At 34.8% G+C, this 13964-nt stretch overlaps 1 protein-coding gene across 1 annotated transcript in view; it reads left to right on the forward strand.

The window, feature by feature from the left end:
* Positions 1–13964, forward strand: part of LOC131063225 (probable copper-transporting ATPase HMA5) — a 30008-nt gene that overhangs the window by 11444 nt on the left and 4600 nt on the right. The window lies entirely within an intron of this gene.

Consider the following 13964-nt stretch of genomic DNA (forward strand, 5'->3'; position numbering starts at 1 on the left):
GGTGATATCTCTGCATTTGAGAATGTTGTTCCAAATTTTGGAGCCTCGAGGGACACCATCTATATTTAAAACGTTATAAAATTTGTCCTAGCTGTGATATTTGGCACTCATAATGTGGCACCAGTCTACTTTGTGGATAGCCAACTTCCATCTCGTTTTAGCCATGAGGGCTTTGATAAATTGTAAGATTTTCCTTAATCCCAGTCCACCTTTAGCTCTTGGGCATCAAACTTTGTCCTAGTTGACCAAAGCCAACCTATTCTTTTCTTCCATGCTAATCCAAAGAAAGGTCCTTAGGATAAATAATGTTGCAGGTGAATAATGTTATTAGGTCAATGAAGCTTATTTTAACTCCAAGTTTAATTTGTATTAGGAGTTTGTTCCTTAGAATAAATAATTGATCGATTATTTAATTTTAAGTTTATAGTCAAATCTCTAAAAATATAGTTTAAATTGACTTATGAGCTGCATGAAATTGATAACCTATTATAGATGTCTTAAATACATCAAATGAAAAAGAACAATCTTTTTTTTTAATTTACTATTATTCCGTTTTACTTTTGAATTATATAACTATTATTTATATTATTGACATTATTATGCGGAGAGGCATCTACAATGACATCAAAATGTCCGAAACAAAAATCCATTTTTGAAACAATTTGACATACAAATGATAAGTAAATGCATGAAATATGTCATGTTTCAACTTTTGTGGAGGTGTTATTTTATTTTATTATTTCATTAATCCTCGCCACTTGTCTCCAGCTAGATTCACAGCTTTTTGCATGAAGGACTTTAATGGATTTGTATTCTTGATGTTTAGTATTTTAGAAGATGATTCTCTTCTATTATAAGATATCTCTTAGCATATTTTACACATATTTTTTAAATATAAGTATACTAGTTGATTATTATTTGAAAAACTATAAAATTTGTTTTATATAATATTATTATATTGTTTATAATAATTATGACAATATAGTTATAATATAATTACAATATGTATAATTTAATATAAATATTAATATCAACAATTATATTTACATGTCATTATTATGTAATTATATTTATATTTATATTTTTTCTTAATCAATAAATAGGAGTCAAGGGGACTGCACCCATTAAATTAAAGAGAAAAAACATACAAATTGATTGAGAATGAGTCCCAGTGATTACAAAAGAGGCATCAACCATTAACAAGGATGCATCAATTTTAAACGTACTTCTCACTTAGGCAATCATCATAGCTTGCCTCAATCACAATGTCAATTGGTTCTTGAGATACCTCGAAGTTTGTGGACTTTGAGATTGGAGAGACGATAGGATCACCCACTTTTGTATTAACTAATTGAGAATCCTTGCAAGGATAGACTAGTGCACCAAATGTCAGTGGAAAAAAAGAAAGGAAAGGGGCTTTTATAGTCCACGATGCCAGCCATATGTGTATGTGTCTACAGATGGGTTAGAGCAATATGGGACTACCTCGTACTCTTTGTGGGAGGTACCTAACCTACAAACGAGGCGTACATACCTTACCCCCTTGTGAGATTTGAACTTGTGACCTCTCTTTCAAGAACACAAGTTCTCCACCACTGAGCCAACTCAAGAAAAAGACTTTGGATTGTCTTGTGAAAAAACATGGTCGTCTTCACATGGTGAAATGACATAATGATGGGCTCAACCCCATCCACCATGTGGGCTCACCACGTGAGGCCGCCAAACCTTTTTAAGTGCCATGCATGTTTTGACGTTGGGGTGTAAAATGGTATGTTGAGAAGCATTTTATGCATTTGAAAGCAATTTTCCCACAATCCAGAGGTTACTCCCAGCAATGATCTTCCAGCAACAATGAAATCTCTACGGGAAGACCTTTGGATAGGTCTATTTCCACACACATGCATGCAAAAGTGGAAGTTTGATCATTAACAGTTTCTTTCGAGCTGCAATGATACTTGCCTAAGCAATTGCCAATAGCCTGTAGGTAGTCTAATTCCCAAAATTGAAAGGGCAGATATAGGAGGCACAGCTAGACAAAAGCAGAGGAGAAAGTCTCAATGCATGGTTCGAAAGAAGGAAACCAGGGTTTCATGCATACAAAATCACCTTGATTAACGAAGGGGCCATTCTCTAGCACCCACATCTTGTCTGCAAGAGATTCAACTTCTAAAATAAAAAACCCTTTGGGACATGGTAAAATACTGATTCTATACTCCATAAATTCTTTTGAGTTTTCTACTATCCAGACATGGAGATTGCTCAACTTCGGCCATACTCTCATGAATCTACAAACTAGGGCATGCCTTAGCAAGAACTTCTCTTTGTCACAAACCAATCCATCCATTCAAACTGTTGGGATATCATTAGATTGGCGCATAGGAAGGACAGATCCAATTAGTGTCGCTTCTTCAATGACTGTGACGGGCGTAGAGGAAGGAGACGACAGCCCCAAATGCCTCAGATCAACACCCCTTTCATTGATGCTCAGGGGTTGTTTAGATTGGTGTCGAGGGCGATCAAACTAAAGCCGAACTTGTCGCTGGGCACAAACCCTAGCACCTATGTAATGCCTGAGCATATAGTAATCCTTTGGAAGCGGAACCCCCATCTCCAAGTCAACATTTCTAAGGCATCATCCAATTCTCCTAAGAAAGATATTCCAAATGAGTTTTTTGCACCTCAATTTTGTCATGGCCTTCAATTTCCCAACATTCAACACCGTCATGAGACACATGGCAGAGACGTCCTTATTAACCCTATGTTGGTGACTAGCTTTCAGGAATTCATCTCCTAAAACCACTTTAACTGTGTGTACTATGAGGCCGTGATTAATTTTGAAGATGCATTTTAACCTTTTTTCAGACACCTCACCAAAGAAAGACATTTGGTATTTCTTACAAACCAAACACAGAGGTGTATCCATTGTTGTTGCGCTTCGCACACCACCAAACTCCAAGAAATATGAGTCACCACTTTGCCGTCGAGGATCCAAAAATAGATATATTATCTGTCCTTCCATTCCCTTCACATACATACTTCTCAAAAAACCACACACCTGCAATCAATATTTAGGCTCCCCCGTCGCTTCACATTTGCCCATATTCATGAATAATAAAGGTGAAATACCTTGAGACTAAAAATCTTGCCACCCAAGTCGTGTCAGCAAAGAAAGCTTTCCAATTGCTGAGTTGGCCAACTCAGACCCATCGTAGAAATCTGGAATATCATCCACCACCTTCGAAAACGCCTCAACCGATAGAGCTGCACATTGTGGGATTCCCAATTAAGGGGTCGAAATGAGTCTTATTGCGGTGCCATGGGGAAGGACATCCCACAACTAACACTCGTCCTTTCGCACACTTACCCTCCAGGGATTCACTCATCTGCACTCAATATCCAACCTTCCTCGTCATATCAAATTTGCCCACAAAAATAAGGGAGATATACCATCCACAAAAACACCTCCCCACCCTTGCTAACAAGACAAACATGCTCTATCTTGCCACCTTCTTCTTCTTAAGTCATCGTCCAATTCATTCCCCTCTCAACAGACATGGGAGATGTCAAACTCCTTGAATTCGGCAATTAAGTTCCAGATTGGATTAAGCCACTTTTTGAGCTTCCAATTGGGAGTCGCTTTTTGACATATCACATTAACTACAATAAGAGAGTTTCCTTCCAAGTGTAATCTACTTGCTTGCAATTCTAAGCCATATCTAAACCCCTAATAGGTAGCCCGAAAATTTTGCATCATTATTTGTCTTGACACCTAAAAATTCATATATTTCACTATGCATTCTGTCCATATGATCCTTAGCCACACAACTTGTACAATTGGGATCTGGATTGCCTCTAGATGCTCCATCAAAGTTAACTTTCATCCATCCTAGCTCAAGATCCGTCTAAGCCACCCCTACCTTTGGATTGCTAGAAAGATTAACCTTCTTGACCCCATTAACGAGGAAAGTTGAGAGTTATTTTATTTTAATTTAGGATTATTTATTTTATTTATATTGTTTATTTAAGACATATTTCTTTTGTTCAAGATCTATTTTATTTAGTTAAAAGTTATTAGTACTTGCCAAGCCAATCGATTAATTGTTTTGCAACAATCAAAAGTGATTATAATTTTTGTTTTCAAAATAAACTTGATTTTTATAAAGTGGAGATTTATATTTTAAAACTTAATATATTGTAGAAATTACTATTATTATTATTTTTAGGTAAGTTTCTACCTTATGGGGGTAGATCACTTTCTATTAAACTGCAAAAACTAATACATCCATTGAGAAATTGTTGGATAAATTGAGAATTTACTAACAATAACAACATTTAATTCAATTATAAACCTTAAACCGGAGCACAACCCAATGAAGAATATAACATGAAAGCACAACACACATAACATCAATATTTGATGTGGAAAACCCGGAAAGGGAAAAACCATGGTGGGAAACCCTACCCACAATCAGGTGAATACTCTACAATAGTATTGTGAATAATTACAAAGGGGTCTGCACATGCAGAAAGGCCAACAGCCTAGAGCGCACTGCTCATCACAAAGGGAAGTCTCACTGACTTACAAAATCATCGGACTACAATCCAGAAAGCAATGAACTATGAAAGTAGCATCTACTAATGCCTGATACAGTTCTGGTTAAGCACTGATGTCTGCTTTGCAATACAAAACCTTTCCAACCTTCACCTGAATGATATGACTTTATTCGCACTTAATCCTTCTATGATAATGTAGACTTAACCAACCATTGATATCCAAATTACATGAACAAGTCACCTATAAATACAGATCAACCTTATTGACAAGGTTGACTAAACCCTAAACCCATAAACCCATAATTACAAAAAATACATCACATGATACCACTAGACCAATATAATGATTTACATTACATAGAATGGACCTAAATCAAGTAACCATACAATTATATCCGTCGGGGATTCTGCTAAGACCAAGATCCAACACACTTCACTTGCTGGTAGAAACCCTCAGTGAAAGTCCAACCAGATCCAAATAGGACCACCAAAAGCACACCATCCAATGCACAGTCGCCAAACACTCGGGATATGATCAAGAAGCACCAATACCATGAAAGGAACCGATTCCATAGGCTGGACCCAAAATCCACTGACCAAGTCACCAAAACAACATACCGGTAAAGCTAACCAAGAACGCCAGAAGTCGGTAAAGCCAAAAGCTAACCGGTAAAGCCAAGAACAAGCCGGTCACTAGAAATACCAAAAGCGATAACCAAACCATGAAACCACCAGAATATAGCAAGCATATAACCATCAAAAGAAGCATCCAAAACTGATTCCAGAGGTCTGATCATACCGGATTAGAATCACAGCCAAAACCAAAATGATCACCAAGACTAATTGGAATAGTCTCTAACCGGGATACAATGTTGACATCAATGACAACACTTAACCAAATCTAGCATATAGCCAACAAAAATTACATTAACCCCTTCACTCAATTCATTAATCCTCTCCATATGAGAGGCAAAGAACAAATTCCTCATTTAAACCAACAAAGTTGGCAAAAGGGGTAAGGGAAAACATCTCCAACCCTTCCCTATACAGAGAAAGAGTCTTTACCATTTTATTTTTTCTTCCTATTGCCTCCACATCAAACACATCGAAGATAAATCCACTGTTGGGATTTGGAGAGATTAGATCCGAAGCTATGATGACCCCTTCTTGTACCTTTCTTGTAGAATGCTATGATCCAATTTGGAAGCTTTGTAATGCCTTCTAATTGCCTCCATGAACATTGTGAAAAAACCTCTGAAAAATCTCTCCATCGTTCTTGTGCTCTGCATCAACAAATGTTGACCCAAGAACATTCTTAATCACCCGCAACATAAATTCCTTCTCCAACATGAACAATCTTCTTAGTTGCCTGTCAATATCCTCCTTCGAATAGAGACATGCCACACCAAAGTAGACCTTCCCTATTATTTCCACCCTCCCTAATGCTTCGCTTACGATTGCCCCTTAGTAGAAAGAATAAGAAGAATTTATAAACAACAATAAGTCTCTAGAAATCCAGCCCAAAATGTCAAAAATCGAGGAATTGCTCCTTTCTCCTAGATAATTTAGGAAATTTTGTGGATCACTGAAACATATCTACTCACCAAATCTCAATTGTGATCCCTTGTACAAAGAATGAGTGGTAATCTAGCATAACGTAGAGACCTTGACCAATAAAATCTGAAAAGTAAGTACTTCCTCTCTCAATAGGAAATACTGCATCGCTTGTGTCCAACCTCCAAGTTGTCATGTCATTTTCTCGGAGTTAATTGCATCCAACACTTCTATGTTAAGCTCCGCCAAAGATCATATCCTTTCCTTTTGTAATAATTCCACTCCCATGATGGCCAATTTATCGGCTACCCAATTAGCCTCCCTATATGTATGTGATATGGAAACATCTTCCATTCCATCTAGATACTTTTCAATAATCATCAATCATCTCCTCATGAACTTCATTTTATTTACTGCATTAATTTAAAGAAACCTTTTCTTGGTCTCTCGCTATCTTTAATGTCCAACAAAACCAAAAAGTGGTCGGACATAGAAATCAGAAGGATATTTGACTCAGAAAAATTTGTCAACCAACCAATCATGACCAACCAAAAAGCACTCTAGTCTCTCCGCTATGTTGGTGAAACCAACTCTTCGATTATTCTATGTAAACATCTCGTTCCTCTGCACGCAATCCACAACTTCCATCTCATCCACAAAGTCTCGAAAATCCATCATCACCTTATTAATTCCATACATGCCCCCACTCTTCTCTTTGGGATCTAGTAGAGCGTTGAAGTCTCCACCAATAATGACCTTGTCACCTACTAACAAGTGTTTCCTTCTTATAATCTCCTGCCATGTGCGAAGTTTATTTTTATGTTGATCGACCCGTACACATCAAAGACAAAGAAACTCTGGTTTTCTAATCTAGAAGTCACCTTACACAACATCCATTGAGAGGAAAAATCAATAAGAGAAATATCCATCTTGTTATTATTCCACATTAAACCCAATTCACCCACCGTACCCATAGAATCTATAGAGAACCCCTTCCATATTTTACCCTGCCTTGACATTCCATGTTATGATTTTCATTGTTGTCCAAGGGAGTTATTTGCTCCCTTGGATGTAGTCATAAAAAAATTGATACTAAGGAAACCTTTTTCCATAGGCTCTTCCTCCCTCTTTTGCTTGTTAGATTTTCTACCTCTCCCCCTACCCGATTTTCCAAAAAAGGAGGCTACAGACTGACTCAAAATTCTGGGCTCTAGAGTCCCAAGATCATATAACTCCTCCTAGTCATTTTTCGAGTCCCAATCCTCTTCTATCTCTTCCAAACATGTTTTCTCCAAAGAATCTATGATGTTCTCTCCTTTTTTACATACTGGCGAGGACTCCTTTGAAGGATCCTTCACTGTCTCTTTAATTGGAGATGCAACCTTCTCTAGATTCTCAGGGGAATTTCTGATCTCCACAAAATTTTTAGCATTTCCCCCTTTGTGACACCCTCTTTCTTCCACTGAGTAACCTTTCTTTGTTAGAGATCTAGAGAACTCTCATTCCTCTCTTGAAGGAATCTCAATTGCCTTCAATTTATTTTCATCTGTCTCTCCTATAATTGTTTTTTCATTTATTAGGTTTAGATTGCCGCTTTTTTGGGGGTCCACCTTTTATTATTTCTTCTGTAAGTCATCTTGCACTATGATTCCCAATGATCTCTTTGCCTGCAACGAACATAGAAGAATTTTTCTTCTTCAACTTCAATAGACTGTATCCAATGTTTTTTCATTGCACAAAGTATGATCTCCTTCAGGATTTCTCTAATTGCTGCAATTTTAATCCATGCATACAAATGCAAGTCTCCATTGGCCAAATCAACACTATCAATTAGTGTGCCCAATGATTTTCCTATTTTTCTCCAAACATTCTTTCGTCCAATATTCTATTGGAAGATTATATAATGTAATCCATATCGTAGATTCATAAGGATTTAGGATGAGTGGATTAAAATTAGCACATCATTTTTGCATATACACGAGCCTCCTGCATACACTAAAGACCTTGTAATATTTTTTCTTTTTCTTCTTTTGGGGCAAAAACTTCAAAATGAACTCTATTTTCCATGAACCCTTTGCCCATGTTCTTATAAATTCTATGTCTTTTTTTGAACCAATAACCCTACAAATAACCGCCAAATGCTCCATTAATCTTCTTCTGAAACATCAATAGTCTGGAAGCCTTAATGATCAATTTTATCACAAAATTCTTTCTTCTCCTCTCTAAAACCCCCATCCTCTAATACAAAATTTTCACCATTATTCTCTTCCTTCCCCTTTCTCTACCTCCATCTCCATATATATTGTAGAAATTATTTATCTACACTATGATTGGTTTAAAAATTTGGTGTTATAAGGGCAAATTTCTATATGATAGATTTTTTAACTTTTTTTAAATTTCTTTATATTTAAAAGAGAAATGCCTAATCTTAAATATTTTTTCAATTTTTATTTATAATAGTGTAAATAAAGTGATTTCTCTATATAAATATATGTATTTTATTTTTTAAAATATAGGTAATAAAATCATTTAGCTATTTTATTTGATTCACACTATTTAAATTAAATTATTTCAATAAAGTATTACACAACAAATATATCTATTAAAAAATAAACTAATTGTTGTATGTATTCTTTATAATTATAATTTTGTATTAATTTTTTTAGTTGTTCTATTTTTAATATTTTTTTTTATCATCCTAATATATACAAAATAATTTAATAACTTTTTAATCATAAATTTAAATATATTTCACCCATTAAAAATATGCTTATTTTCTCTCTAATGTTTATATATACAATTTAATATTACATAAATATTATTAATAATTAAAATTATGATTAATATTAGATAAATATAATTAAAATAATATATAATCTTAAACTAATAATTATTAATTAAGTTTAAGATTTATTTTATTTTATTTTTTTAATCTTTAATAGCAATATTTTTATTAATAATATATGAAAAAAGATTACAAAAAAGTCTGGCCAAAATTGGGCCGATGATAAAAAAAGTGCCTCCACCTTGCAACTACCATCTGTATGTCACACAAAGACGACCCTTACAATTAACACTCAAAATCGAGAGCCGAAGCTCCATATAACATACCACCTATACATTGCAGAAAAACCCTCCCCCTAAACAAATACAATAGACATAGATTATCAACACTAAAACCGTCCCTACTCTAGACCATATATAGCATTACAAAAAAGCATCCGTACTTAGACCGCCATAGCCATATACCCTTGAAACCAAAGCAGGAGATGGTAAAAAACTGCCCTATTTTGCCACAGACCACACCCACCTTTCTCAAGTCTTCCGTTGAGCCATCCCACTAGCCTTTGCCGCATTGCCATGTCAAGTTCTCCACACACGCAATGAACGTCGCTGACCCCCAGAACTGAGCTCCTCGTCCATCAGCGCCACTGCAAACGCCCTCGGGGCCTCCTTGTTCCTAATAAAGGTCTAGATTATGTCCCACCCAATAAGGGCCTCTGCCCTCCTCTCGTCCTTGTCACATTTCAGTGGCCACCTCATAAACGGGATGAGCTCGTACACTTCCTCCGCCATACCCTCGCTCACATCGAAACCTACCCCCGACACGACCCATTCTAGAATGGAATCCAACCCCTCAAGCCAGTCCTTCTCTAGAATTGAATTCAAAACCCACTTGATGGTGTTTGTGGACTCACCCAAATCTAGACTGTAGGTAATGACCATACATACAATATCCATATTGGTCTTATACCTGTGCTTGAGTTGCAGAAAGGTATCGCCAACCAAAAACTCAACCACCTGAATAAACTCTGCATATCCCCAAATAGAAAAAGTCGCTTCAGCCACCTAGCAGTTACCTGTAGTCGAGAATTGATGAGTGTGAAGTTTGCCTCCATCCTTCACCCCACCTTAGAAATCACTGTCACACTCTTCTGCATATGCTGCCACCAAGCACCTCTGTCCTGCTTATAACGCCACCTCACACATTCCCCATTCTATCACTTCAACTCCCCTACCATGCCATAAATGATCGCATGCTTCAAAGGACGACGAAACTAATTGTCCAGCCAAGCAATCTCTCTAAAATCCTCACGACATACTTCTCCCACTTCGATGAATGATGACACCCATTTAGAAGTATGTCAGCCTCATGATTTCCTGCATGTCTTACGTGGCTCACCTCATTGCTTTGTAGGGTCTCCAGCTCAACGTTGATAACCACAATATATTTTTGCAAATGCCACGCCTAAATTTCACCACCAATAATCGCATTAACGATTATCATTGAATCCCCTTAAAGGTGAATGGTATGCAATCCTAATTGTTTCCCCATTTTAATCCCAAAAAGAACCACTTCCGCTTCTGCCACATTATTCGTTCCATCTTCAATTCTTTCCCTCCAATAGCCACTATGTTCCCCTCACAATCCCTCACCACACACCCAATACCCGAGGGTCCAAGATTCCCTTTAGAAGCCATGTTGAAATTGACTTTATGCCAACCCTCCCTTGGTTTTTTCCACTTCACCTCCTTCTGACGAACCTCTCTCGAATGCACTCGGTCCTGCCCCTTAACATGCCTTAAGATTAATTTAATTACTATATATATTTTTAAATTAGGATTATACTATTTTATTATAGTGAGAGTTATAGTTAATATTTCATAAATATAATTAAAATATTATAATTTTAAAATAAAAATAATTCAAAATTATAATAATTAAGAATTACAACAAATATTTTATTACAAAATTATGAAGGCAATAATTCTGCCACTACGCGACACTTGTTTTATATTTATTTTAATTACTATAAAACTACTTATATCATTAAATTTATTTTTTGAATAATTTTCAAATTAAAGCTATAAATATTAATTTATGTTTTAATACATATAAAATTGGTATAGATATCTTAAGAGTATTTATTTAAACAAATGTCAAAATATTATAATTTGGAGCTATTTTATTTTATTTTTAAATATATTTTGATTAATATTGTTTAATTAATTTTAATTTTACTTTTGAAAAATCCAACATTTGATAATATTAATTTTTAAAAATCAATTATGTACACCCAATTTTTTATATTTATATTAGAAATATAATGTTTTTAATTAAATATTAATATTTTAATGTATAAACAATTGATAAAAGATTAAAGTTTTTTATACTCACATCATGCTGAATAATAGCTATAAATCAATTCAAATTACCATAAAAGTGCCGACAATTGCATTACCGATTTAATTACTCTATTACATACATGTATGAAATGGACTAACTTGATCTTGACCTTTTCCCCATCATAGTATGAGCTATGAAAACGATAAAAAATCCATCCAAAGAATTTACACATGCCCTCACATTTGAGACATGCCTAGAATAAAATCATTTGGGTGTTCAAAATCACAATGAATGGTAACTAAATGAGCAACATAAAAAACATTCCATCTCTTTTGTATACCTTGGGTCAAGTAGTAGTTTCGCCATGTCAAAGCGAATCCCCACACTTGAAAATCCATCTACAACCTTTGCAAATTTTCATTGTTTTATCATCACATCTTTCCTTTAGGGGAATCGTATCAGAGGTCACAAGTTCAAATCTTGAGAGGTAGGTATGTACACTTCGTATTTGAAGTACAATTAGGTGCCTCCTTAATGAAAGTACAAAGAGTTACATATATTGTAAGTCATCCATAAACCCAAAAATAGATCACTTGATATCGTGGACTATAAAATAGAGTTTAATTTTAATTTATTCTTCTTACTAGCTCCACCCGACGACCCCTCTGCAGAAGCCATATGTTAAAGAGCACCAATATCCCCACCAATAACCTTACTACCACCTCATAAAGCATTGAAGAAAAAAAAGAGGGCATAAAAGCAATCAATACACACATGTGATAACATCTTTCATTTGATGCCCTTTGGAGCCAAATGAGCCCATTATTGGTTGGTACTTTTTGAATTCTTATTTAAATTAGCAATCGCACTTTGGTGTGCAATGGGTACGCTAAAGAAGTGTGGAGGGTCTATTAGGGAAAATTTAAGTGTATTTTGCATACAACTGTTTAGTGTGTAAGATCAATTGGTGGGGCATTTAAAAAATGATGATGTGTATGCATCCAAGATCTCAATCTAGAAGTGATACCTTAAAATCAACTATGCATCTTGTTATAGGGATCCAAATATGACTAAAACAAAACTCTGAATCATGAAGATAACTAGGTTCAGTTACGAACAAGACCATGTTATGTTTGCAATAAGTGGAGAGATATAGGCAAAGAGGGAGGGAGAGGAAAGGAGAGAAGTAGAGAGGAGAGAGAAGTAGAGAGATATAAAAGGAGGGAGTGATAGCAAGAGAGAGAGGGAGAGAGGGAGAAATAGGGGTAAAGAGAGGGAGAGATAGGGATAGAAAGAAGAGATAGGGATAGAAAAGAGTGATAGAGAAATAAATATAGCTTGGAAAAGATTGAGAGAGAGAGAGAGAGAGAGAGAGAGAGAGAGAGAGAGAGAGAGAGAGATAAATATCTTGGAAAAGATTGAGTGTGAGAGAGGGAGAGAGAGAAATAGAGATAACTTGGAAAAGATTGAGTGTGAGAGAGGGAGAGAGAGAAATAGAGATAGAAAGAGGGAGACGATGAGAGGAGGGATAAGGAGACATAGAAGATAAAGATACTGGAAGTGATATTTAGAGAGAGGTAGAAGAATATAGAGAATAGGAGAGATGGAGTTAATAAAAGAGAGATAAAGATAATGAGATAGATAGAGAGGGAGAGGAAGAGACGAGAATATATAGTTAGAGGGAGCAAGAGAGAGATAAAGGAGGTAATATAGAGAAGAAGAGAGTGGGGAGAGACAGAGATAGTGACAAGGAGGGAGAAATAAGGAGTGTGTGAAAATGTGAGACATGTTGAGATAGAGGTGGGGAGGAGAAACAAGGAGTGTGTGAGCGAGAAAGAGAGAGATAGACAGATGATAGAGAAATATAAAAAGAGGGAGTGACACAGATAGATGGAGACAACAAAGGAGAGAGGGAGAGATAGGGAGAGATAAAGATAGAAAGAGGGAGTGATAAAGAGAGAGATGTGGAAATGGAGAGATAAATTAAATGTATTATATAAATTAAAATAAAAATTCAAAATATAATTGTTTTACAATAAATTAAAATTTTAATAAGATAAATAATTATAAATTAATTTTATTTTAATAACTTTTAATTATTAGTTGTAATTTCATAAAAAAAACATAAATAATTAAAAATAAGTTTCAAATTTACATCTATATTAAAAATTAAAATAGATTAAATTAAATGCAAAGTCAAAATATATGAAAATCCAAATACTATTTAAAACAATAATTTAAAAATTTATTATAAATAATAAATATTTTAAATAAAAAAATAATTAAATAAAATATAAAATTAATATAAAAATAATATTATAATAATAATATAAAACTAATATAAAAAATAATATTATAATAATTTTATAAAATATAAAAAATAATTAAATAAAATATAATATTATAATAATAATATAAATATATGATAATATATTATATTCTTTTTGCATTGGTTATCTTGTTGTATTAATAGCACATATTACCTATGTAGGGTATCCAAACCCAAGTGTGCTCTCGGTGGGAAATGATTGTGTACCAGGGCATGTAAGAAGATTACAACATAAGTGTTGGCACCATAATGGGCCTTTCTTGTAGCATGTTACAATGTTTTACTAATTGAAAGTGGTAGCATGCATATCTCATAGTTGATGGTGAGCACAACTTAGTTAACTAGGTGTCCCTATGATCCATGGCATTTAGAGTCCAACTTTTGTTTATAATTAATGTG

Source organism: Cryptomeria japonica, chromosome 1 (genome assembly GCF_030272615.1).
Source record: "Cryptomeria japonica chromosome 1, Sugi_1.0, whole genome shotgun sequence".
In the NCBI taxonomy this organism is placed as follows: domain Eukaryota; kingdom Viridiplantae; phylum Streptophyta; class Pinopsida; order Cupressales; family Cupressaceae; genus Cryptomeria; species Cryptomeria japonica.